Below are 23,420 nucleotides of genomic sequence, written 5' to 3'. Positions count from 1 at the left end.
TATCAGCTTTGGTGAGCATAAAAGCATCGTCCTCATACAAACTGTGAATGGCTGACATGTCAGCATAAACACTCAACAGTCTGACTGATCAATCAATCTTAGTCTTGTGATTGAGTTGACATGTCAGTGTCAGACACTGATCAGTTACTTTTTGCCCTGCAAATGACTAAAAGGTATCCGTCCAAAGTCCGGCTGACAACGGTCAGTTTTGCCTGCACGTATAAGACTCACTCACTGGCCATTCAGAGAGAGCTGCAAGGACAACAGACTGTGAGCGGTTCACGCTGTTTGAGCTCTCCCCATTTCTGCAGTCTGGTAATAAACGTATATCCTGTAAATTGCTCTCACTCTTTCTCAAACCTGCTCCCTAGGTTGTTTTTCAGACCTATCAGTCGACTATTAAACGATTGAATGTGTGCGCTTTCTCTCTTTCATTTACACCGACCCCCAGAAAAAAATAAAAAAGCTTACAGCACCTGGTATTCCCAGGCGGTCTCCCATCCAAGTACTAACCAGGCCCGACCCCGCTTAGCTTCCGAGATCGGACGAGATCGGGCGTATTCAGGGTAGTATGGCCGTAAGCCGAGAGGACGTCTCAAACATAGCTATTTAAAAGTTCCAAGACCTCACTTGACAGACTCATCCAGCATGCAGTCTCCAAAAGCAATCATCAAAGTCGCCCCTCTTTGGCGACCAATATAGAGCATTCACAAGGTATAACGGCTGTCTAGTCTAATTAAACACTCCAGATTGTCCATAGGTATCCGTGTGTGCAAATCATTGTTTGTCTAGGTGTGCCCTTCTACTGGCTAGCAGCCACTTCAGGGAGAAACTGTCTCACCTGCTGTGGACACAACTCGCAAGGCAATGAACGACGCAAGCGCGGAAACGAGGCAAACGGGGACATATCCCTTCGAGATTCTGAACATGGATTTCATCGAAGCGAACCAAAGTGGCACATGCAAGTACTGTCTTGTGATCATCGACACACTTACCAAGTGGGTCGAGATGTGCCCATCCAAGAAAGCCGACGCCTTGGCAGTCGCAAAAGCCATATGCAAAAGGATCATTCCAAGCCATGGAATACCAACCAGTCATTTGGAGTGATAATGGTGATCGCTCCGTGAGCCACGTGGTCCAAACTCTGGGACGGCATCTTGGAGTCAACCTGAAAGATCGTTGCGCATGCCGCCCCCAAAGTGCTGGACTCGTTGAAGGAACCAATGGAGCGGTCAAACTCAAGACTCAGAAATACCACGGAAGACACGGGAAAACCACGGCTAGGAAGCCTGAGCCTGGTAGAAACAGACATGAGAATCATTCCAACAGCACAGGGATGCACACCATTTGAGGCAGTGGAGGGCAGAGCCTTCCACCTACCTATGTGGGAAAAAGATCCGGATGGTAGAAGAGAAAGGAGAAACAGATCCTGCCCTCAATCAGTGGTTATGCAAAATGTTCCAAGAAAGAACTGTCTGTAATAAATGCAAATGATCTGCCGACATCTTCTCTGTCTCCCACACAGGAGGTCCTGTCCCCAGGCGACCCGGTACTCGTCAAGGTGATAGAAAGAAAGTGCTGGTCTTCTCCATGTGGGGGCGGACCTCACCGCGTGATCCTGACCGCTAACTTCACCAAGTTGGCCACCGCCGTCAAAGCTGATGAACGATTGTTGGAGCTCACGACCATGATCCAGTGTGGGGCTCGGATGTCCCCCTCGAACACAAACACTGGTCAGTCTCCTCCAAAATCCTGATGGCTCTGTTCCCCTGGGTAAGAACAGCAAAGAACGCCCCCCAGACCCGGAACATCTGGAGGCCAGCCATTGACTAGGGATTCCAGCCCCACGTCAACGCATCAGTCCGGCTGCCGAGAGGCCCTAGGCGCCATGGCCCAGGAGACTCATGCTGCACCTTCATCCCTGCCAAAGCATCCTACTCAGTCAATGATGCCCTACAAACTATGAAGAACATACGGAGCGCTATGACAAGAGAGCCGGTTCCACAACGAGGATGGCTTGCCTGGTTCCTCTCGGGCTCATGGATACAGACTCTTTTGAAAGCCCTGGTACCGTTCGTAACTGTTATTGCTCACGTGCTTGTTATCCGGACCTGTTGTTTGCCCTGCTTCTTTGATCAAACGTACCATTGATGCCACAGTCGAACACACCATGATTGTTGAAACCCAGCTAGTGCCATTTCGTATACACATGCCACAATCCATGTCCCAATCAGAACCTGGTGTTGTGCTACTGTCTGACAATGATAAATATGTCTTTCCTATTCTGACACACCAGGCCATGAGGCGATCCTCCCGAGCGGGAGGTCAAAGGAGGAATCATCCCTCAAATAAACGAGGGTCTTTCGCCCACTCCTGGTCGGTCTAAACTCCAGTTCGAAGTCATTTGTGAAGAATTTGGTTCAAAAGTAGCGTCGCTAACGAACGAGGTTCCAATGTATTTATACTCACAAGAGGTGGGAATAGTAAGATTATATCAGCTTTGGTGAGCATAAAAGCATCGTCCTCATACAAACTGTGAATGGCTGACATGTCAGCATAAACACTCAACAGTCTGACTGATCAATCAATCTTAGTCTTGTGATTGAGTTGACATGTCAGTGTCAGACACTGATCAGTTACTTTTTGCCCTGCAAATGACTAAAAGGTATCCGTCCAAAGTCCGGCTGACAACGGTCAGTTTTGCCTGCACGTATAAGACTCACTCACTGGCCATTCAGAGAGAGCTGCAAGGACAACAGACTGTGAGCGGTTCACGCTGTTTGAGCTCTCCCCATTTCTGCAGTCTGGTAATAAACGTATATCCTGTAAATTGCTCTCACTCTTTCTCAAACCTGCTCCCTAGGTTGTTTTTCAGACCTATCAGTCGACTATTAAACGATTGAATGTGTGCGCTTTCTCTCTTTCATTTACACCGACCCCCAGAAAAAAATAAAAAAGCTTACAGCACCTGGTATTCCCAGGCGGTCTCCCATCCAAGTACTAACCAGGCCCGACCCTGCTTAGCTTCCGAGATCGGACGAGATCGGGCGTATTCAGGGTAGTATGGCCGTAAGCCGAGAGGACGTCTCAAACATAGCTATTTAAAAGTTCCAAGACCTCACTTGACAGACTCATCCAGCATGCAGTCTCCAAAAGCAATCATCAAAGTCGCCCCTCTTTGGCGACCAATATAGAGCATTCACAAGGTATAACGGCTGTCTAGTCTAATTAAACACTCCAGATTGTCCATAGGTATCCGTGTGTGCAAATCATTGTTTGTCTAGGTGTGCCCTTCTACTGGCTAGCAGCCACTTCAGGGAGAAACTGTCTCACCTGCTGTGGACACAACTCGCAAGGCAATGAACGACGCAAGCGCGGAAACGAGGCAAACGGGGACATATCCCTTCGAGACTCTGAACATGGATTTCATCGAAGCGAACCAAAGTGGCACATGCAAGTACTGTCTTGTGATCATCGACACACTTACCAAGTGGGTCGAGATGTGCCCATCCAAGAAAGCCGACGCCTTGGCAGTCGCAAAAGCCATATGCAAAAGGATCATTCCAAGCCATGGAATACCAACCAGTCATTTGGAGTGATAATGGTGATCGCTCCGTGAGCCACGTGGTCCAAACTCTGGGACGGCATCTTGGAGTCAACCTGAAAGATCGTTGCGCATGCCGCCCCCAAAGTGCTGGACTCGTTGAAGGAACCAATGGAGCGGTCAAACTCAAGACTCAGAAATACCACGGAAGACACGGGAAAACCACGGCTAGGAAGCCTGAGCCTGGTAGAAACAGACATGAGAATCATTCCAACAGCACAGGGATGCACACCATTTGAGGCAGTGGAGGGCAGAGCCTTCCACCTACCTATGTGGGAAAAAGATCCGGATGGTAGAAGAGAAAGGAGAAACAGATCCTGCCCTCAATCAGTGGTTATGCAAAATGTTCCAAGAAAGAACTGTCTGTAATAAATGCAAATGATCTGCCGACATCTTCTCTGTCTCCCACACAGGAGGTCCTGTCCCCAGGCGACCCGGTACTCGTCAAGGTGATAGAAAGAAAGTGCTGGTCTTCTCCATGTGGGGGCGGACCTCACCGCGTGATCCTGACCGCTAACTTCACCAAGTTGGCCACCGCCGTCAAAGCTGATGAACGATTGTTGGAGCTCACGACCATGATCCAGTGTGGGGCTCGGATGTCCCCCTCGAACACAAACACTGGTCAGTCTCCTCCAAAATCCTGATGGCTCTGTTCCCCTGGGTAAGAACAGCAAAGAACGCCCCCCAGACCCGGAACATCTGGAGGCCAGCCATTGACTAGGGATTCCAGCCCCACGTCAACGCATCAGTCCGGCTGCCGAGAGGCCCTAGGCGCCATGGCCCAGGAGACTCATGCTGCACCTTCATCCCTGCCAAAGCATCCTACTCAGTCAATGATGCCCTACAAACTATGAAGAACATACGGAGCGCTATGACAAGAGAGCCGGTTCCACAACGAGGATGGCTTGCCTGGTTCCTCTCGGGCTCATGGATACAGACTCTTTTGAAAGCCCTGGTACCGTTCGTAACTGTTATTGCTCACGTGCTTGTTATCCGGACCTGTTGTTTGCCCTGCTTCTTTGATCAAACGTACCATTGATGCCACAGTCGAACACACCATGATTGTTGAAACCCAGCTAGTGCCATTTCGTATACACATGCCACAATCCATGTCCCAATCAGAACCTGGTGTTGTGCTACTGTCTGACAATGATAAATATGTCTTTCCTACTCTGACACACCAGGCCATGAGGCGATCCTCCCGAGCGGGAGGTCAAAGGAGGAATCATCCCTCAAATAAACGAGGGTCTTTCGCCCACTCCTGGTCGGTCTAAACTCCAGTTCAAAGTCATTTGTGAAGAATTTGGTTCAAAAGTAGCGTCGCTAACGAACGAGGTTCCAATGTATTTATACTCACAAGAGGTGGGAATAGTAAGATTATATCAGCTTTGGTGAGCATAAAAGCATCGTCCTCATACAAACTGTGAATGGCTGACATGTCAGCATAAACACTCAACAGTCTGACTGATCAATCAATCTTAGTCTTGTGATTGAGTTGACATGTCAGTGTCAGACACTGATCAGTTACTTTTTGCCCTGCAAATGACTAAAAGGTATCCGTCCAAAGTCCGGCTGACAACGGTCAGTTTTGCCTGCACGTATAAGACTCACTCACTGGCCATTCAGAGAGAGCTGCAAGGACAACAGACTGTGAGCGGTTCACGCTGTTTGAGCTCTCCCCATTTCTGCAGTCTGGTAATAAACGTATATCCTGTAAATTGCTCTCACTCTTTCTCAAACCTGCTCCCTAGGTTGTTTTTCAGACCTATCAGTCGACTATTAAACGATTGAATGTGTGCGCTTTCTCTCTTTCATTTACACCGACCCCCAGAAAAAAATAAAAAAGCTTACAGCACCTGGTATTCCCAGGCGGTCTCCCATCCAAGTACTAACCAGGCCCGACCCTGCTTAGCTTCCGAGATCGGACGAGATCGGGCGTATTCAGGGTAGTATGGCCGTAAGCCGAGAGGACGTCTCAAACATAGCTATTTAAAAGTTCCAAGACCTCACTTGACAGACTCATCCAGCATGCAGTCTCCAAAAGCAATCATCAAAGTCGCCCCTCTTTGGCGACCAATATAGAGCATTCACAAGGTATAACGGCTGTCTAGTCTAATTAAACACTCCAGATTGTCCATAGGTATCCGTGTGTGCAAATCATTGTTTGTCTAGGTGTGCCCTTCTACTGGCTAGCAGCCACTTCAGGGAGAAACTGTCTCACCTGCTGTGGACACAACTCGCAAGGCAATGAACGACGCAAGCGCGGAAACGAGGCAAACGGGGACATATCCCTTCGAGATTCTGAACATGGATTTCATCGAAGCGAACCAAAGTGGCACATGCAAGTACTGTCTTGTGATCATCGACACACTTACCAAGTGGGTCGAGATGTGCCCATCCAAGAAAGCCGACGCCTTGGCAGTCGCAAAAGCCATATGCAAAAGGATCATTCCAAGCCATGGAATACCAACCAGTCATTTGGAGTGATAATGGTGATCGCTCCGTGAGCCACGTGGTCCAAACTCTGGGACGGCATCTTGGAGTCAACCTGAAAGATCGTTGCGCATGCCGCCCCCAAAGTGCTGGACTCGTTGAAGGAACCAATGGAGCGGTCAAACTCAAGACTCAGAAATACCACGGAAGACACGGGAAAACCACGGCTAGGAAGCCTGAGCCTGGTAGAAACAGACATGAGAATCATTCCAACAGCACAGGGATGCACACCATTTGAGGCAGTGGAGGGCAGAGCCTTCCACCTACCTATGTGGGAAAAAGATCCGGATGGTAGAAGAGAAAGGAGAAAAAGATCCTGCCCTCAATCAGTGGTTATGCAAAATGTTCCAAGAAAGAACTGTCTGTAATAAATGCAAATGATCTGCCGACATCTTCTCTGTCTCCCACACAGGAGGTCCTGTCCCCAGGCGACCCGGTACTCGTCAAGGTGATAGAAAGAAAGTGCTGGTCTTCTCCATGTGGGGGCGGACCTCACCGCGTGATCCTGACCGCTAACTTCACCAAGTTGGCCACCGCCGTCAAAGCTGATGAACGATTGTTGGAGCTCACGACCATGATCCAGTGTGGGGCTCGGATGTCCCCCTCGAACACAAACACTGGTCAGTCTCCTCCAAAATCCTGATGGCTCTGTTCCCCTGGGTAAGAACAGCAAAGAACGCCCCCCAGACCCGGAACATCTGGAGGCCAGCCATTGACTAGGGATTCCAGGCCCACGTCAACGCATCAGTCCGGCTGCCGAGAGGCCCTAGGCGCCATGGCCCAGGAGACTCATGCTGCACCTTCATCCCTGCCAAAGCATCCTACTCAGTCAATGATGCCCTACAAACTATGAAGAACATACGGAGCGCTATGACAAGAGAGCCGGTTCCACAACGAGGATGGCTTGCCTGGTTCCTCTCGGGCTCATGGATACAGACTCTTTTGAAAGCCCTGGTACCGTTCGTAACTGTTATTGCTCACGTGCTTGTTATCCGGACCTGTTGTTTGCCCTGCTTCTTTGATCAAACGTACCATTGATGCCACAGTCGAACACACCATGATTGTTGAAACCCAGCTAGTGCCATTTCGTATACACATGCCACAATCCATGTCCCAATCAGAACCTGGTGTTGTGCTACTGTCTGACAATGATAAATATGTCTTTCCTACTCTGACACACCAGGCCATGAGGCGATCCTCCCGAGCGGGAGGTCAAAGGAGGAATCATCCCTCAAATAAACGAGGGTCTTTCGCCCACTCCTGGTCGGTCTAAACTCCAGTTCGAAGTCATTTGTGAAGAATTTGGTTCAAAAGTAGCGTCGCTAACGAACGAGGTTCCAATGTATTTATACTCACAAGAGGTGGGAATAGTAAGATTATATCAGCTTTGGTGAGCATAAAAGCATCGTCCTCATACAAACTGTGAATGGCTGACATGTCAGCATAAACACTCAACAGTCTGACTGATCAATCAATCTTAGTCTTGTGATTGAGTTGACATGTCAGTGTCAGACACTGATCAGTTACTTTTTGCCCTGCAAATGACTAAAAGGTATCCGTCCAAAGTCCGGCTGACAACGGTCAGTTTTGCCTGCACGTATAAGACTCACTCACTGGCCATTCAGAGAGAGCTGCAAGGACAACAGACTGTGAGCGGTTCACGCTGTTTGAGCTCTCCCCATTTCTGCAGTCTGGTAATAAACGTATATCCTGTAAATTGCTCTCACTCTTTCTCAAACCTGCTCCCTAGGTTGTTTTTCAGACCTATCAGTCGACTATTAAACGATTGAATGTGTGCGCTTTCTCTCTTTCATTTACACCGACCCCCAGAAAAAAATAAAAAAGCTTACAGCACCTGGTATTCCCAGGCGGTCTCCCATCCAAGTACTAACCAGGCCCGACCCTGCTTAGCTTCCGAGATCGGACGAGATCGGGCGTATTCAGGGTAGTATGGCCGTAAGCCGAGAGGGCGTCTCAAACATAGCTATTTAAAAGTTCCAAGACCTCACTTGACAGACTCATCCAGCATGCAGTCTCCAAAAGCAATCATCAAAGTCGCCCCTCTTTGGCGACCAATATAGAGCATTCACAAGGTATAACGGCTGTCTAGTCTAATTAAACACTCCAGATTGTCCATAGGTATCCGTGTGTGCAAATCATTGTTTGTCTAGGTGTGCCCTTCTACTGGCTAGCAGCCACTTCAGGGAGAAACTGTCTCACCTGCTGTGGACACAACTCGCAAGGCAATGAACGGCGCAAGCGCGGAAACGAGGCAAACGGGGACATATCCCTTCGAGATTCTGAACATGGATTTCATCGAAGCGAACCAAAGTGGCACATGCAAGTACTGTCTTGTGATCATCGACACACTTACCAAGTGGGTCGAGATGTGCCCATCCAAGAAAGCCGACGCCTTGGCAGTCGCAAAAGCCATATGCAAAAGGATCATTCCAAGCCATGGAATACCAACCAGTCATTTGGAGTGATAATGGTGATCGCTCCGTGAGCCACGTGGTCCAAACTCTGGGACGGCATCTTGGAGTCAACCTGAAAGATCGTTGCGCATGCCGCCCCCAAAGTGCTGGACTCGTTGAAGGAACCAATGGAGCGGTCAAACTCAAGACTCAGAAATACCACGGAAGACACGGGAAAACCACGGCTAGGAAGCCTGAGCCTGGTAGAAACAGACATGAGAATCATTCCAACAGCACAGGGATGCACACCATTTGAGGCAGTGGAGGGCAGAGCCTTCCACCTACCTATGTGGGAAAAAGATCCGGATGGTAGAAGAGAAAGGAGAAACAGATCCTGCCCTCAATCAGTGGTTATGCAAAATGTTCCAAGAAAGAACTGTCTGTAATAAATGCAAATGATCTGCCGACATCTTCTCTGTCTCCCACACAGGAGGTCCTGTCCCCAGGCGACCCGGTACTCGTCAAGGTGATAGAAAGAAAGTGCTGGTCTTCTCCATGTGGGGGCGGACCTCACCGCGTGATCCTGACCGCTAACTTCACCAAGTTGGCCACCGCCGTCAAAGCTGATGAACGATTGTTGGAGCTCACGACCATGATCCAGTGTGGGGCTCGGATGTCCCCCTCGAACACAAACACTGGTCAGTCTCCTCCAAAATCCTGATGGCTCTGTTCCCCTGGGTAAGAACAGCAAAGAACACCCCCCAGACCCGGAACATCTGGAGGCCAGCCATTGACTAGGGATTCCAGGCCCACGTCAACGCATCAGTCCGGCTGCCGAGAGGCCCTAGGCGCCATGGCCCAGGAGACTCATGCTGCACCTTCATCCCTGCCAAAGCATCCTACTCAGTCAATGATGCCCTACAAACTATGAAGAACATACGGAGCGCTATGACAAGAGAGCCGGTTCCACAACGAGGATGGCTTGCCTGGTTCCTCTCGGGCTCATGGATACAGACTCTTTTGAAAGCCCTGGTACCGTTCGTAACTGTTATTGCTCACGTGCTTGTTATCCGGACCTGTTGTTTGCCCTGCTTCTTTGATCAAACGTACCATTGATGCCACAGTCGAACACACCATGATTGTTGAAACCCAGCTAGTGCCATTTCGTATACACATGCCACAATCCATGTCCCAATCAGAACCTGGTGTTGTGCTACTGTCTGACAATGATAAATATGTCTTTCCTACTCTGACACACCAGGCCATGAGGCGATCCTCCCGAGCGGGAGGTCAAAGGAGGAATCATCCCTCAAATAAACGAGGGTCTTTCGCCCACTCCTGGTCGGTCTAAACTCCAGTTCGAAGTCATTTGTGAAGAATTTGGTTCAAAAGTAGCGTCGCTAACGAACGAGGTTCCAATGTATTTATACTCACAAGAGGTGGGAATAGTAAGATTATATCAGCTTTGGTGAGCATAAAAGCATCGTCCTCATACAAACTGTGAATGGCTGACATGTCAGCATAAACACTCAACAGTCTGACTGATCAATCAATCTTAGTCTTGTGATTGAGTTGACATGTCAGTGTCAGACACTGATCAGTTACTTTTTGCCCTGCAAATGACTAAAAGGTATCCGTCCAAAGTCCGGCTGACAACGGTCAGTTTTGCCTGCACGTATAAGACTCACTCACTGGCCATTCAGAGAGAGCTGCAACATACCTGTCAACTGGTACGTTCTCGCCGTAATTGGTACAACTGAAAGCCCATTTTTATATTGGTACGCTGTACACATGAAAATGGTACGCTAAACGGTGATTTTGAGAAAAAAAAATAAATTAAGGCACTTTCTAGCCATTTTTCACCATCCGCCATTGTTTCTTCCCGGAAACGCATGTCTGCCAAGTGATATATGTACCGGCGCCTCTGATTGGCTAAAAAAAAAAGATCATGATAAACATTTCGTTTTGTAACACTTTCACCATGTGATTTCCGTTTCCTGTTCCCTTGTTTATGTTTACTTTCATTTTCACTTGTTGTTCGTGATTTTTTACAAAAAAGTAAAGTGGTAAGATTTTCCATGTATTTATACATATATGTAAGGGCGAAAACAAAATTTGGTAAGATCACAAATGGTTCGAGGTTGACAGGTATGCTGCAAGGACAACAGACTGTGAGCGGTTCACGCTGTTTGAGCTCTCCCCATTTCTGCAGTCTGGTAATAAACGTATATCCTGTAAATTGCTCTCACTCTTTCTCAAACCTGCTCCCTAGGTTGTTTTTCAGACCTATCAGTCGACTATTAAACGATTGAATGTGTGCGCTTTCTCTCTTTCATTTACACCGACCCCCAGAAAAAAATAAAAAAGCTTACAGCACCTGGTATTCCCAGGCGGTCTCCCATCCAAGTACTAACCAGGCCCGACCCTGCTTAGCTTCCGAGATCGGACGAGATCGGGCGTATTCAGGGTAGTATGGCCGTAAGCCGAGAGGATGTCTCAAACATAGCTATTTAAAAGTTCCAAGACCTCACTTGACAGACTCATCCAGCATGCAGTCTCCAAAAGCAATCATCAAAGTCGCCCCTCTTTGGCGACCAATATAGAGCATTCACAAGGTATAACGGCTGTCTAGTCTAATTAAACACTCCAGATTGTCCATAGGTATCCGTGTGTGCAAATCATTGTTTGTCTAGGTGTGCCCTTCTACTGGCTAGCAGCCACTTCAGGGAGAAACTGTCTCACCTGCTGTGGACACAACTCGCAAGGCAATGAACGACGCAAGCGCGGAAACGAGGCAAACGGGGACATATCCCTTCGAGATTCTGAACATGGATTTCATCGAAGCGAACCAAAGTGGCACATGCAAGTACTGTCTTGTGATCATCGACACACTTACCAAGTGGGTCGAGATGTGCCCATCCAAGAAAGCCGACGCCTTGGCAGTCGCAAAAGCCATATGCAAAAGGATCATTCCAAGCCATGGAATACCAACCAGTCATTTGGAGTGATAATGGTGATCGCTCCGTGAGCCACGTGGTCCAAACTCTGGGACGGCATCTTGGAGTCAACCTGAAAGATCGTTGCGCATGCCGCCCCCAAAGTGCTGGACTCGTTGAAGGAACCAATGGAGCGGTCAAACTCAAGACTCAGAAATACCACGGAAGACACGGGAAAACCACGGCTAGGAAGCCTGAGCCTGGTAGAAACAGACATGAGAATCATTCCAACAGCACAGGGATGCACACCATTTGAGGCAGTGGAGGGCAGAGCCTTCCACCTACCTATGTGGGAAAAAGATCCGGATGGTAGAAGAGAAAGGAGAAACAGATCCTGCCCTCAATCAGTGGTTATGCAAAATGTTCCAAGAAAGAACTGTCTGTAATAAATGCAAATGATCTGCCGACATCTTCTCTGTCTCCCACACAGGAGGTCCTGTCCCCAGGCGACCCGGTACTCGTCAAGGTGATAGAAAGAAAGTGCTGGTCTTCTCCATGTGGGGGCGGACCTCACCGCGTGATCCTGACCGCTAACTTCACCAAGTTGGCCACCGCCGTCAAAGCTGATGAACGATTGTTGGAGCTCACGACCATGATCCAGTGTGGGGCTCGGATGTCCCCCTCGAACACAAACACTGGTCAGTCTCCTCCAAAATCCTGATGGCTCTGTTCCCCTGGGTAAGAACAGCAAAGAACACCCCCCAGACCCGGAACATCTGGAGGCCAGCCATTGACTAGGGATTCCAGGCCCACGTCAACGCATCAGTCCGGCTGCCGAGAGGCCCTAGGCGCCATGGCCCAGGAGACTCATGCTGCACCTTCATCCCTGCCAAAGCATCCTACTCAGTCAATGATGCCCTACAAACTATGAAGAACATACGGAGCGCTATGACAAGAGAGCCGGTTCCACAACGAGGATGGCTTGCCTGGTTCCTCTCGGGCTCATGGATACAGACTCTTTTGAAAGCCCTGGTACCGTTCGTAACTGTTATTGCTCACGTGCTTGTTATCCGGACCTGTTGTTTGCCCTGCTTCTTTGATCAAACGTACCATTGATGCCACAGTCGAACACACCATGATTGTTGAAACCCAGCTAGTGCCATTTCGTATACACATGCCACAATCCATGTCCCAATCAGAACCTGGTGTTGTGCTACTGTCTGACAATGATAAATATGTCTTTCCTACTCTGACACACCAGGCCATGAGGCGATCCTCCCGAGCGGGAGGTCAAAGGAGGAATCATCCCTCAAATAAACGAGGGTCTTTCGCCCACTCCTGGTCGGTCTAAACTCCAGTTCGAAGTCATTTGTGAAGAATTTGGTTCAAAAGTAGCGTCGCTAACGAACGAGGTTCCAATGTATTTATACTCACAAGAGGTGGGAATAGTAAGATTATATCAGCTTTGGTGAGCATAAAAGCATCGTCCTCATACAAACTGTGAATGGCTGACATGTCAGCATAAACACTCAACAGTCTGACTGATCAATCAATCTTAGTCTTGTGATTGAGTTGACATGTCAGTGTCAGACACTGATCAGTTACTTTTTGCCCTGCAAATGACTAAAAGGTATCCGTCCAAAGTCCGGCTGACAACGGTCAGTTTTGCCTGCACGTATAAGACTCACTCACTGGCCATTCAGAGAGAGCTGCAAGGACAACAGACTGTGAGCGGTTCACGCTGTTTGAGCTCTCCCCATTTCTGCAGTCTGGTAATAAACGTATATCCTGTAAATTGCTCTCACTCTTTCTCAAACCTGCTCCCTAGGTTGTTTTTCAGACCTATCAGTCGACTATTAAACGATTGAATGTGTGCGCTTTCTCTCTTTCATTTACACCGACCCCCAGAAAAAAATAAAAAAGCTTACAGCACCTGGTATTCCCAGGCGGTCTCCCATCCAAGTACTAACCAGGCCCGACCCTGCTTAGCTTCCGAGATCGGACGAGATCGGGCGTATTCAGGGTAGTATGGCCGTAAGCCGAGAGGTCGTCTCAAACATAGCTATTTAAAAGTTCCAAGACCTCACTTGACAGACTCATCCAGCATGCAGTCTCCAAAAGCAATCATCAAAGTCGCCCCTCTTTGGCGACCAATATAGAGCATTCACAAGGTATAACGGCTGTCTAGTCTAATTAAACACTCCAGATTGTCCATAGGTATCCGTGTGTGCAAATCATTGTTTGTCTAGGTGTGCCCTTCTACTGGCTAGCAGCCACTTCAGGGAGAAACTGTCTCACCTGCTGTGGACACAACTCGCAAGGCAATGAACGGCGCAAGCGCGGAAACGAGGCAAACGGGGACATATCCCTTCGAGATTCTGAACATGGATTTCATCGAAGCGAACCAAAGTGGCACATGCAAGTACTGTCTTGTGATCATCGACACACTTACCAAGTGGGTCGAGATGTGCCCATCCAAGAAAGCCGACGCCTTGGCAGTCGCAAAAGCCATATGCAAAAGGATCATTCCAAGCCATGGAATACCAACCAGTCATTTGGAGTGATAATGGTGATCGCTCCGTGAGCCACGTGGTCCAAACTCTGGGACGGCATCTTGGAGTCAACCTGAAAGATCGTTGCGCATGCCGCCCCCAAAGTGCTGGACTCGTTGAAGGAACCAATGGAGCGGTCAAACTCAAGACTCAGAAATACCACGGAAGACACGGGAAAACCACGGCTAGGAAGCCTGAGCCTGGTAGAAACAGACATGAGAATCATTCCAACAGCACAGGGATGCACACCATTTGAGGCAGTGGAGGGCAGAGCCTTCCACCTACCTATGGGGGAAAAAGATCCGGATGGTAGAAGAGAAAGGAGAAACAGATCCTGCCCTCAATCAGTGGTTATGCAAAATGTTCCAAGAAAGAACTGTCTGTAATAAATGCAAATGATCTGCCGACATCTTCTCTGTCTCCCACACAGGAGGTCCTGTCCCCAGGCGACCCGGTACTCGTCAAGGTGATAGAAAGAAAGTGCTGTCCTTCTCCATGTGGGGGCGGACCTCACCGCGTGATCCTGACCGCTAACTTCACCAAGTTGGCCACCGCCGTCAAAGCTGATGAACGATTGTTGGAGCTCACGACCATGATCCAGTGTGGGGCTCGGATGTCCCCCTCGAACACAAACACTGGTCAGTCTCCTCCAAAATCCTGATGGCTCTGTTCCCCTGGGTAAGAACAGCAAAGAACGCCCCCCAGACCCGGAACATCTGGAGGCCAGCCATTGACTAGGGATTCCAGGCCCACGTCAACGCATCAGTCCGGCTGCCGAGAGGCCCTAGGCGCCATGGCCCAGGAGACTCATGCTGCACCTTCATCCCTGCCAAAGCATCCTACTCAGTCAATGATGCCCTACAAACTATGAAGAACATACGGAGCGCTATGACAAGAGAGCCGGTTCCACAACGAGGATGGCTTGCCTGGTTCCTCTCGGGCTCATGGATACAGACTCTTTTGAAAGCCCTGGTACCGTTCGTAACTGTTATTGCTCACGTGCTTGTTATCCGGACCTGTTGTTTGCCCTGCTTCTTTGATCAAACGTACCATTGATGCCACAGTCGAACACACCATGATTGTTGAAACCCAGCTAGTGCCATTTCGTATACACATGCCACAATCCATGTCCCAATCAGAACCTGGTGTTGTGCTACTGTCTGACAATGATAAATATGTCTTTCCTACTCTGACACACCAGGCCATGAGGCGATCCTCCCGAGCGGGAGGTCAAAGGAGGAATCATCCCTCAAATAAACGAGGGTCTTTCGCCCACTCCTGGTCGGTCTAAACTCCAGTTCGAAGTCATTTGTGAAGAATTTGGTTCAAAAGTAGCGTCGCTAACGAACGAGGTTCCAATGTATTTATACTCACAAGAGGTGGGAATAGTAAGATTATATCAGCTTTGGTGAGCATAAAAGCATCGTCCTCATACAAACTGTGAATGGCTGACATGTCAGCATAAACACTCAACAGTCTGACTGATCAATCAATCTTAGTCTTGTGATTGAGTTGACATGTCAGTGTCAGACACTGATCAGTTACTTTTTGCCCTGCAAATGACTAAAAGGTATCCGTCCAAAGTCCGGCTGACAACGGTCAGTTTTGCCTGCACGTATAAGACTCACTCACTGGCCATTCAGAGAGAGCTGCAAGGACAACAGACTGTGAGCGGTTCACGCTGTTTGAGCTCTCCCCATTTCTGCAGTCTGGTAATAAACGTATATCCTGTAAATTGCTCTCACTCTTTCTCAAACCTGCTCCCTAGGTTGTTTTTCAGACCTATCAGTCGACTATTAAACGATTGAATGTGTGCGCTTTCTCTCTTTCATTTACACCGACCCCCAGAAAAAAATAAAAAAGCTTACAGCACCTGGTATTCCCAGGCGGTCTCCCATCCAAGTACTAACCAGGCCCGACCCTGCTTAGCTTCCGAGATCGGACGAGATCGGGCGTATTCAGGGTAGTATGGCCGTAAGCCGAGAGGGCGTCTCAAACATAGCTATTTAAAAGTTCCAAGACCTCACTTGACAGACTCATCCAGCATGCAGTCTCCAAAAGCAATCATCAAAGTCGCCCCTCTTTGGCGACCAATATAGAGCATTCACAAGGTATAACGGCTGTCTAGTCTAATTAAACACTCCAGATTGTCCATAGGTATCCGTGTGTGCAAATCATTGTTTGTCTAGGTGTGCCCTTCTACTGGCTAGCAGCCACTTCAGGGAGAAACTGTCTCACCTGCTGTGGACACAACTCGCAAGGCAATGAACGGCGCAAGCGCGGAAACGAGGCAAACGGGGACATATCCCTTCGAGATTCTGAACATGGATTTCATCGAAGCGAACCAAAGTGGCACATGCAAGTACTGTCTTGTGATCATCGACACACTTACCAAGTGGGTCGAGATGTGCCCATCCAAGAAAGCCGACGCCTTGGCAGTCGCAAAAGCCATATGCAAAAGGATCATTCCAAGCCATGGAATACCAACCAGTCATTTGGAGTGATAATGGTGATCGCTCCGTGAGCCACGTGGTCCAAACTCTGGGACGGCATCTTGGAGTCAACCTGAAAGATCGTTGCGCATGCCGCCCCCAAAGTGCTGGACTCGTTGAAGGAACCAATGGAGCGGTCAAACTCAAGACTCAGAAATACCACGGAAGACACGGGAAAACCACGGCTAGGAAGCCTGAGCCTGGTAGAAACAGACATGAGAATCATTCCAACAGCACAGGGATGCACACCATTTGAGGCAGTGGAGGGCAGAGCCTTCCACCTACCTATGTGGGAAAAAGATCCGGATGGTAGAAGAGAAAGGAGAAACAGATCCTGCCCTCAATCAGTGGTTATGCAAAATGTTCCAAGAAAGAACTGTCTGTAATAAATGCAAATGATCTGCCGACATCTTCTCTGTCTCCCACACAGGAGGTCCTGTCCCCAGGCGACCCGGTACTCGTCAAGGTGATAGAAAGAAAGTGCTGGTCTTCTCCATGTGGGGGCGGACCTCACCGCGTGATCCTGACCGCTAACTTCACCAAGTTGGCCACCGCCGTCAAAGCTGATGAACGATTGTTGGAGCTCACGACCATGATCCAGTGTGGGGCTCGGATGTCCCCCTCGAACACAAACACTGGTCAGTCTCCTCCAAAATCCTGATGGCTCTGTTCCCCTGGGTAAGAACAGCAAAGAACGCCCCCCAGACCCGGAACATCTGGAGGCCAGCCATTGACTAGGGATTCCAGCCCCACGTCAACGCATCAGTCCGGCTGCCGAGAGGCCCTAGGCGCCATGGCCCAGGAGACTCATGCTGCACCTTCATCCCTGCCAAAGCATCCTACTCAGTCAATGATGCCCTACAAACTATGAAGAACATACGGAGCGCTATGACAAGAGAGCCGGTTCCACAACGAGGATGGCTTGCCTGGTTCCTCTCAGGCTCATGGATACAGACTCTTTTGAAAGCCCTGGTACCGTTCGTAACTGTTATTGCTCACGTGCTTGTTATCCGGACCTGTTGTTTGCCCTGCTTCTTTGATCAAACGTACCATTGATGCCACAGTCGAACACACCATGATTGTTGAAACCCAGCTAGTGCCATTTCGTATACACATGCCACAATCCATGTCCCAATCAGAACCTGGTGTTGTGCTACTGTCTGACAATGATAAATATGTCTTTCCTACTCTGACACACCAGGCCATGAGGCGATCCTCCCGAGCGGGAGGTCAAAGGAGGAATCATCCCTCAAATAAACGAGGGTCTTTCGCCCACTCCTGGTCGGTCTAAACTCCAGTTCGAAGTCATTTGTGAAGAATTTGGTTCAAAAGTAGCGTCGCTAACGAACGAGGTTCCAATGTATTTATACTCACAAGAGGTGGGAATAGTAAGATTATATCAGCTTTGGTGAGCATAAAAGCATCGTCCTCATACAAACTGTGAATGGCTGACATGTCAGCATAAACACTCAACAGTCTGACTGATCAATCAATCTTAGTCTTGTGATTGAGTTGACATGTCAGTGTCAGACACTGATCAGTTACTTTTTGCCCTGCAAATGACTAAAAGGTATCCGTCCAAAGTCCGGCTGACAACGGTCAGTTTTGCCTGCACGTATAAGACTCACTCACTGGCCATTCAGAGAGAGCTGCAAGGACAACAGACTGTGAGCGGTTCACGCTGTTTGAGCTCTCCCCATTTCTGCAGTCTGGTAATAAACGTATATCCTGTAAATTGCTCTCACTCTTTCTCAAACCTGCTCCCTAGGTTGTTTTTCAGACCTATCAGTCGACTATTAAACGATTGAATGTGTGCGCTTTCTCTCTTTCATTTACACCGACCCCCAGAAAAAAATAAAAAAGCTTACAGCACCTGGTATTCCCAGGCGGTCTCCCATCCAAGTACTAACCAGGCCCGACCCTGCTTAGCTTCCGAGATCGGACGAGATCGGGCGTATTCAGGGTAGTATGGCCGTAAGCCGAAAGGGCGTCTCAAACATAGCTATTTAAAAGTTCCAAGACCTCACTTGACAGACTCATCCAGCATGCAGTCTCCAAAAGCAATCATCAAAGTCGCCCCTCTTTGGCGACCAATATAGAGCATTCACAAGTATAACGGCTGTCTAGTCTAATTAAACACTCCAGATTGTCCATAGGTATCCGTGTGTGCAAATCATTGTTTGTCTAGGTGTGCCCTTCTACTGGCTAGCAGCCACTTCAGGGAGAAACTGTCTCCCCTGCTGTGGACACAACTCGCAAGGCAATGAACGGCGCAAGCGCGGAAACGAGGCAAACGGGGACATATCCCTTCGAGATTCTGAACATGGATTTCATCGAAGCGAACCAAAGTGGCACATGCAAGTACTGTCTTGTGATCATCGACACACTTACCAAGTGGGTCGAGATGTGCCCATCCAAGAAAGCCGACGCCTTGGCAGTCGCAAAAGCCATATGCAAAAGGATCATTCCAAGCCATGGAATACCAACCAGTCATTTGGAGTGATAATGGTGATCGCTCCGTGAGCCACGTGGTCCAAACTCTGGGACGGCATCTTGGAGTCAACCTGAAAGATCGTTGCGCATGCCGCCCCCAAAGTGCTGGACTCGTTGAAGGAACCAATGGAGCGGTCAAACTCAAGACTCAGAAATACCACGGAAGACACGGGAAAACCACGGCTAGGAAGCCTGAGCCTGGTAGAAACAGACATGAGAATCATTCCAACAGCACAGGGATGCACACCATTTGAGGCAGTGGAGGGCAGAGCCTTCCACCTACCTATGTGGGAAAAAGATCCGGATGGTAGAAGAGAAAGGAGAAACAGATCCTGCCCTCAATCAGTGGTTATGCAAAATGTTCCAAGAAAGAACTGTCTGTAATAAATGCAAATGATCTGCCGACATCTTCTCTGTCTCCCACACAGGAGGTCCTGTCCCCAGGCGACCCGGTACTCGTCAAGGTGATAGAAAGAAAGTGCTGGTCTTCTCCATGTGGGGGCGGACCTCACCGCGTGATCCTGACCGCTAACTTCACCAAGTTGGCCACCGCCGTCAAAGCTGATGAACGATTGTTGGAGCTCACGACCATGATCCAGCGTGGGGCTCGGATGTCCCCCTCGAACACAAACACTGGTCAGTCTCCTCCAAAATCCTGATGGCTCTGTTCCCCTGGGTAAGAACAGCAAAGAACGCCCCCCAGACCCGGAACATCTGGAGGCCAGCCATTGACTAGGGATTCCAGCCCCACGTCAACGCATCAGTCCGGCTGCCGAGAGGCCCTAGGCGCCATGGCCCAGGAGACTCATGCTGCACCTTCATCCCTGCCAAAGCATCCTACTCAGTCAATGATGCCCTACAAACTATGAAGAACATACGGAGCGCTATGACAAGAGAGCCGGTTCCACAACGAGGATGGCTTGCCTGGTTCCTCTCGGGCTCATGGATACAGACTCTTTTGAAAGCCCTGGTACCGTTCGTAACTGTTATTGCTCACGTGCTTGTTATCCGGACCTGTTGTTTGCCCTGCTTCTTTGATCAAACGTACCATTGATGCCACAGTCGAACACACCATGATTGTTGAAACCCAGCTAGTGCCATTTCGTATACACATGCCACAATCCATGTCCCAATCAGAACCTGGTGTTGTGCTACTGTCTGACAATGATAAATATGTCTTTCCTACTCTGACACACCAGGCCATGAGGCGATCCTCCCGAGCGGGAGGTCAAAGGAGGAATCATCCCTCAAATAAACGAGGGTCTTTCGCCCACTCCTGGTCGGTCTAAACTCCAGTTCGAAGTCATTTGTGAAGAATTTGGTTCAAAAGTAGCGTCGCTAACGAACGAGGTTCCAATGTATTTATACTCACAAGAGGTGGGAATAGTAAGATTATATCAGCTTTGGTGAGCATAAAAGCATCGTCCTCATACAAACTGTGAATGGCTGACATGTCAGCATAAACACTCAACAGTCTGACTGATCAATCAATCTTAGTCTTGTGATTGAGTTGACATGTCAGTGTCAGACACTGATCAGTTACTTTTTGCCCTGCAAATGACTAAAAGGTATCCGTCCAAAGTCCGGCTGACAACGGTCAGTTTTGCCTGCACGTATAAGACTCACTCACTGGCCATTCAGAGAGAGCTGCAAGGACAACAGACTGTGAGCGGTTCACGCTGTTTGAGCTCTCCCCATTTCTGCAGTCTGGTAATAAACGTATATCCTGTAAATTGCTCTCACTCTTTCTCAAACCTGCTCCCTAGGTTGTTTTTCAGACCTATCAGTCGACTATTAAACGATTGAATGTGTGCGCTTTCTCTCTTTCATTTACACCGACCCCCAGAAAAAAATAAAAAAGCTTACAGCACCTGGTATTCCCAGGCGGTCTCCCATCCAAGTACTAATCAGGCCCGACCCTGCTCAGCTTCCGAAATCGGACGAGATCGGGCGTATTCAGGGTAGTATGGCCGTAAGCCGAGAGGTCGTCTCAAACATAGCTATTTAAAAGTTCCAAGACCTCACTTGACAGACTCATCCAGCATGCAGTCTCCAAAAGCAATCATCAAAGTCGCCCCTCTTTGGCGACCAATATAGAGCATTCACAAGGTATAACGGCTGTCTAGTCTAATTAAACACTCCAGATTGTCCATAGGTATCCGTGTGTGCAAATCATTGTTTGTCTAGGTGTGCCCTTCTACTGGCTAGCAGCCACTTCAGGGAGAAACTGTCTCACCTGCTGTGGACACAACTCGCAAGGCAATGAACGACGCAAGCGCGGAAACGAGGCAAACGGGGACATATCCCTTCGAGATTCAGTCCGGCTGCCGAGAGGCCCTAGGCGCCATGGCCTAGGAGACTCAACGGTCAAATAAAGAGCAGCATATAGCTTGTACATTGTCATTTTAAAATGAAATAAAGTCGACCGAATATTAAAAAACAAACTTCAATCCACGAATGCATTATGTGAATCCCCCCTGAACAGGAGGACTCTGTTCTATTCGATAGCATTTTGTGATAGTTATATTTAAAAAATAACTTCCAGCCAATGTTGTTCATTCCTAGTAGTAGACCTTACTAACTACTCACCTATTCAGAATTACGCAATTTCACAGGTTACATTACTAGAAAATGGAATTAAAATTCCTACATGTCCACTTTTTCAAGTTGTGGTACTTTAAATCAACATTTTTTTATTAGTCTCAGCCAATGTGGGTCAGTCCTATTAGTATTTCTCACATACACAAATATTTTAGAATTTACCATGCCAGGATGTGACTCTTTATATTTTTATTTTACTTATCTATGTTATTTTTATTGCGTAAACGCCCTTTGTGGAGTAGTGTTAGGGTTATTAGTCTTACATTATTATATATTTACTTCCAATGAAGAACGCTTTGCTTTACTTAGCTTATTAATCTTACATTATTATATATTTGCTCGCAATGAAGAACCCTTTGCCCCTTAGTTAGACCAAACAATCCTCTTGGACAGCTGGACTATGGAGAAGACCTGTGATGAGAACTACTCTTCTATTGTAAATCGGGTCCTTGACTATCGACTTCTCACGCCTGTTTTCCCACCCCACCTTGAGAACTGAAATGTCCATTGTAACTAGGGTCCTTGAAGCTAATAAACAGGAAAAAGATGCGTGTAACGCCAGAATGAACCTGGACGAAGGCAAGTCAGCTCGATTCTCTCTTGGACACTCTAAATTGCCCATAGGTATGAGTGAGAGTGTGCATGGTTGTCTGTCTCCTTTTGCCCTGCGATCGGCTGGCCACCGATCCAGGGTGTTCCCTGCTTCTGGCCAGGAAACAGCTGGAATAGGCTGCAGCACACCCTGCGACACTAATGAGGATAAAGCGGTTCAGGAAATGAGATGACATAAATAATACAAAACAATTAATGAGAAATAAATAAGTAGTCCAAGTGAGGTCATCAGAGCGGAGCGGGCTTGTTCTGTCTGAAGTCCAGGAGGATTTCCACGGTTCTGGAGACGTTTAGCGCTTAGTTGCACCACTTTCTGAGTCTATAGATGCAACAACAAACAAGCAAACATATTAAATCAATGTATAGTCATGATAAATCTTATCAATATTTAATAATTTAAATTCATTATTTTATTCATTTATTCATTCATTCATTCATTTACTGAAACACTTCATCCTCATTAGAGTCAATGAGGTTGCTGGAGCCTTTCCCAGCTGACTCCGGGCCAAAGGCAGGGTAATGATAAATGAATAATCACTAAATAGTAATGATGAATAAATAGTAATAGATAAATAAGATATTTATCAAAAAGATGATATTTTACAGATTCATTTTTTTAAAAAAATGAATTAAAATTGCTACATGTGTAGTACTTGATCAAGGTTGCACTTCTATTTTTTGTGGTACTGTAAATCAAGATTCTCTCATAGCCAGGTGGGTCAATCCTACTAGTAGACTTTGACCACTCACATACTGAAAACAATGCAATTTCACAGATTAAATTGAGAGGAAAAATTGAATTAAAATTTCTACATGTATACAGTTTCAAGGTTGCAGTTCAGAGGTGGAGCTTACAAAAAGCCAAGTCTGGCAGTTGCTTGGAGCCTGGGGAGTGTCCGGGGCCTCCTAAAATACAACAAATCAAGAAAAAGAATGAACATGACATGATATCGCAATATTAACCATCTTTGTGGACTTCTAGCCCGTCAAAACTACTACACAAGACCAGGCTACCTTGCCATGTTGATTGATAATTGACTATTTTTTACCATTGTCTTGAAAAGTGTACTGCTAGATTCCTCTACTGGACGTTCATGTGTATGACATCTCAACGACACTTCACTTTGACACCAGTTGCGTTGACGTAACGTCGGAATTCAGACAACCATCACATTCGAAGAAGTTTATGAATGCAGTATAATATTTTTCAGGAATACCAATCA

At 47.9% G+C, this 23,420-nt stretch overlaps 1 protein-coding gene and 9 non-coding genes across 12 annotated transcripts in view; 1 reads left to right on the top strand and 9 right to left on the bottom strand.

The window, feature by feature from the left end:
- Positions 1-464: 464 nt before the first annotated feature.
- Positions 465-583, bottom strand: LOC144206963 (5S ribosomal RNA). Its single transcript, XR_013328522.1, has one exon. It is a non-coding gene; the product is annotated as a 5S ribosomal RNA (ribosomal RNA).
- Positions 584-2,956: 2,373 nt separating this feature from the next.
- LOC144206957 (5S ribosomal RNA) lies at positions 2,957-3,075 on the bottom strand. The gene has a single exon (XR_013328516.1). It is a non-coding gene; the product is annotated as a 5S ribosomal RNA (ribosomal RNA).
- Positions 3,076-5,448: 2,373 nt separating this feature from the next.
- On the bottom strand, positions 5,449-5,567 carry LOC144206955 (5S ribosomal RNA). The gene has a single exon (XR_013328514.1). It is a non-coding gene; the product is annotated as a 5S ribosomal RNA (ribosomal RNA).
- Positions 5,568-7,940: 2,373 nt separating this feature from the next.
- On the bottom strand, positions 7,941-8,059 carry LOC144206954 (5S ribosomal RNA). Its single transcript, XR_013328513.1, has one exon. It is a non-coding gene; the product is annotated as a 5S ribosomal RNA (ribosomal RNA).
- A 2,817-nt stretch (positions 8,060-10,876) lies between these two features.
- On the bottom strand, positions 10,877-10,995 carry LOC144206953 (5S ribosomal RNA). Its single transcript, XR_013328512.1, has one exon. It is a non-coding gene; the product is annotated as a 5S ribosomal RNA (ribosomal RNA).
- Positions 10,996-13,368: 2,373 nt separating this feature from the next.
- On the bottom strand, positions 13,369-13,487 carry LOC144206952 (5S ribosomal RNA). The gene has a single exon (XR_013328511.1). It is a non-coding gene; the product is annotated as a 5S ribosomal RNA (ribosomal RNA).
- Positions 13,488-15,860: 2,373 nt separating this feature from the next.
- On the bottom strand, positions 15,861-15,979 carry LOC144206951 (5S ribosomal RNA). The gene has a single exon (XR_013328510.1). It is a non-coding gene; the product is annotated as a 5S ribosomal RNA (ribosomal RNA).
- Positions 15,980-18,352: 2,373 nt separating this feature from the next.
- Positions 18,353-18,471, bottom strand: LOC144206950 (5S ribosomal RNA). Its single transcript, XR_013328509.1, has one exon. It is a non-coding gene; the product is annotated as a 5S ribosomal RNA (ribosomal RNA).
- Positions 18,472-20,843: 2,372 nt separating this feature from the next.
- On the bottom strand, positions 20,844-20,962 carry LOC144206912 (5S ribosomal RNA). Its single transcript, XR_013328475.1, has one exon. It is a non-coding gene; the product is annotated as a 5S ribosomal RNA (ribosomal RNA).
- Positions 20,963-23,304: 2,342 nt separating this feature from the next.
- Positions 23,305-23,420, top strand: part of LOC144206551 (exocyst complex component 3-like protein 4) — a 40,011-nt gene continuing 39,895 nt past the window's right edge. For all 3 annotated transcript variants that reach the window (XM_077731579.1, XM_077731578.1, XM_077731580.1), the window contains exon 1: positions 23,305-23,420. This exon is cut by the window's right edge and continues 93 nt beyond it. The gene's annotated coding sequence lies outside the window, so the exon portion shown is untranslated.

This window comes from Stigmatopora nigra, chromosome 13 (genome assembly GCF_051989575.1).
Source record: "Stigmatopora nigra isolate UIUO_SnigA chromosome 13, RoL_Snig_1.1, whole genome shotgun sequence".
Lineage (NCBI taxonomy): Eukaryota > Metazoa > Chordata > Actinopteri > Syngnathiformes > Syngnathidae > Stigmatopora > Stigmatopora nigra.
Note: the sequence above shows the minus strand (reverse complement) of the source record. Positions and strands in the feature narration are given on the sequence as shown.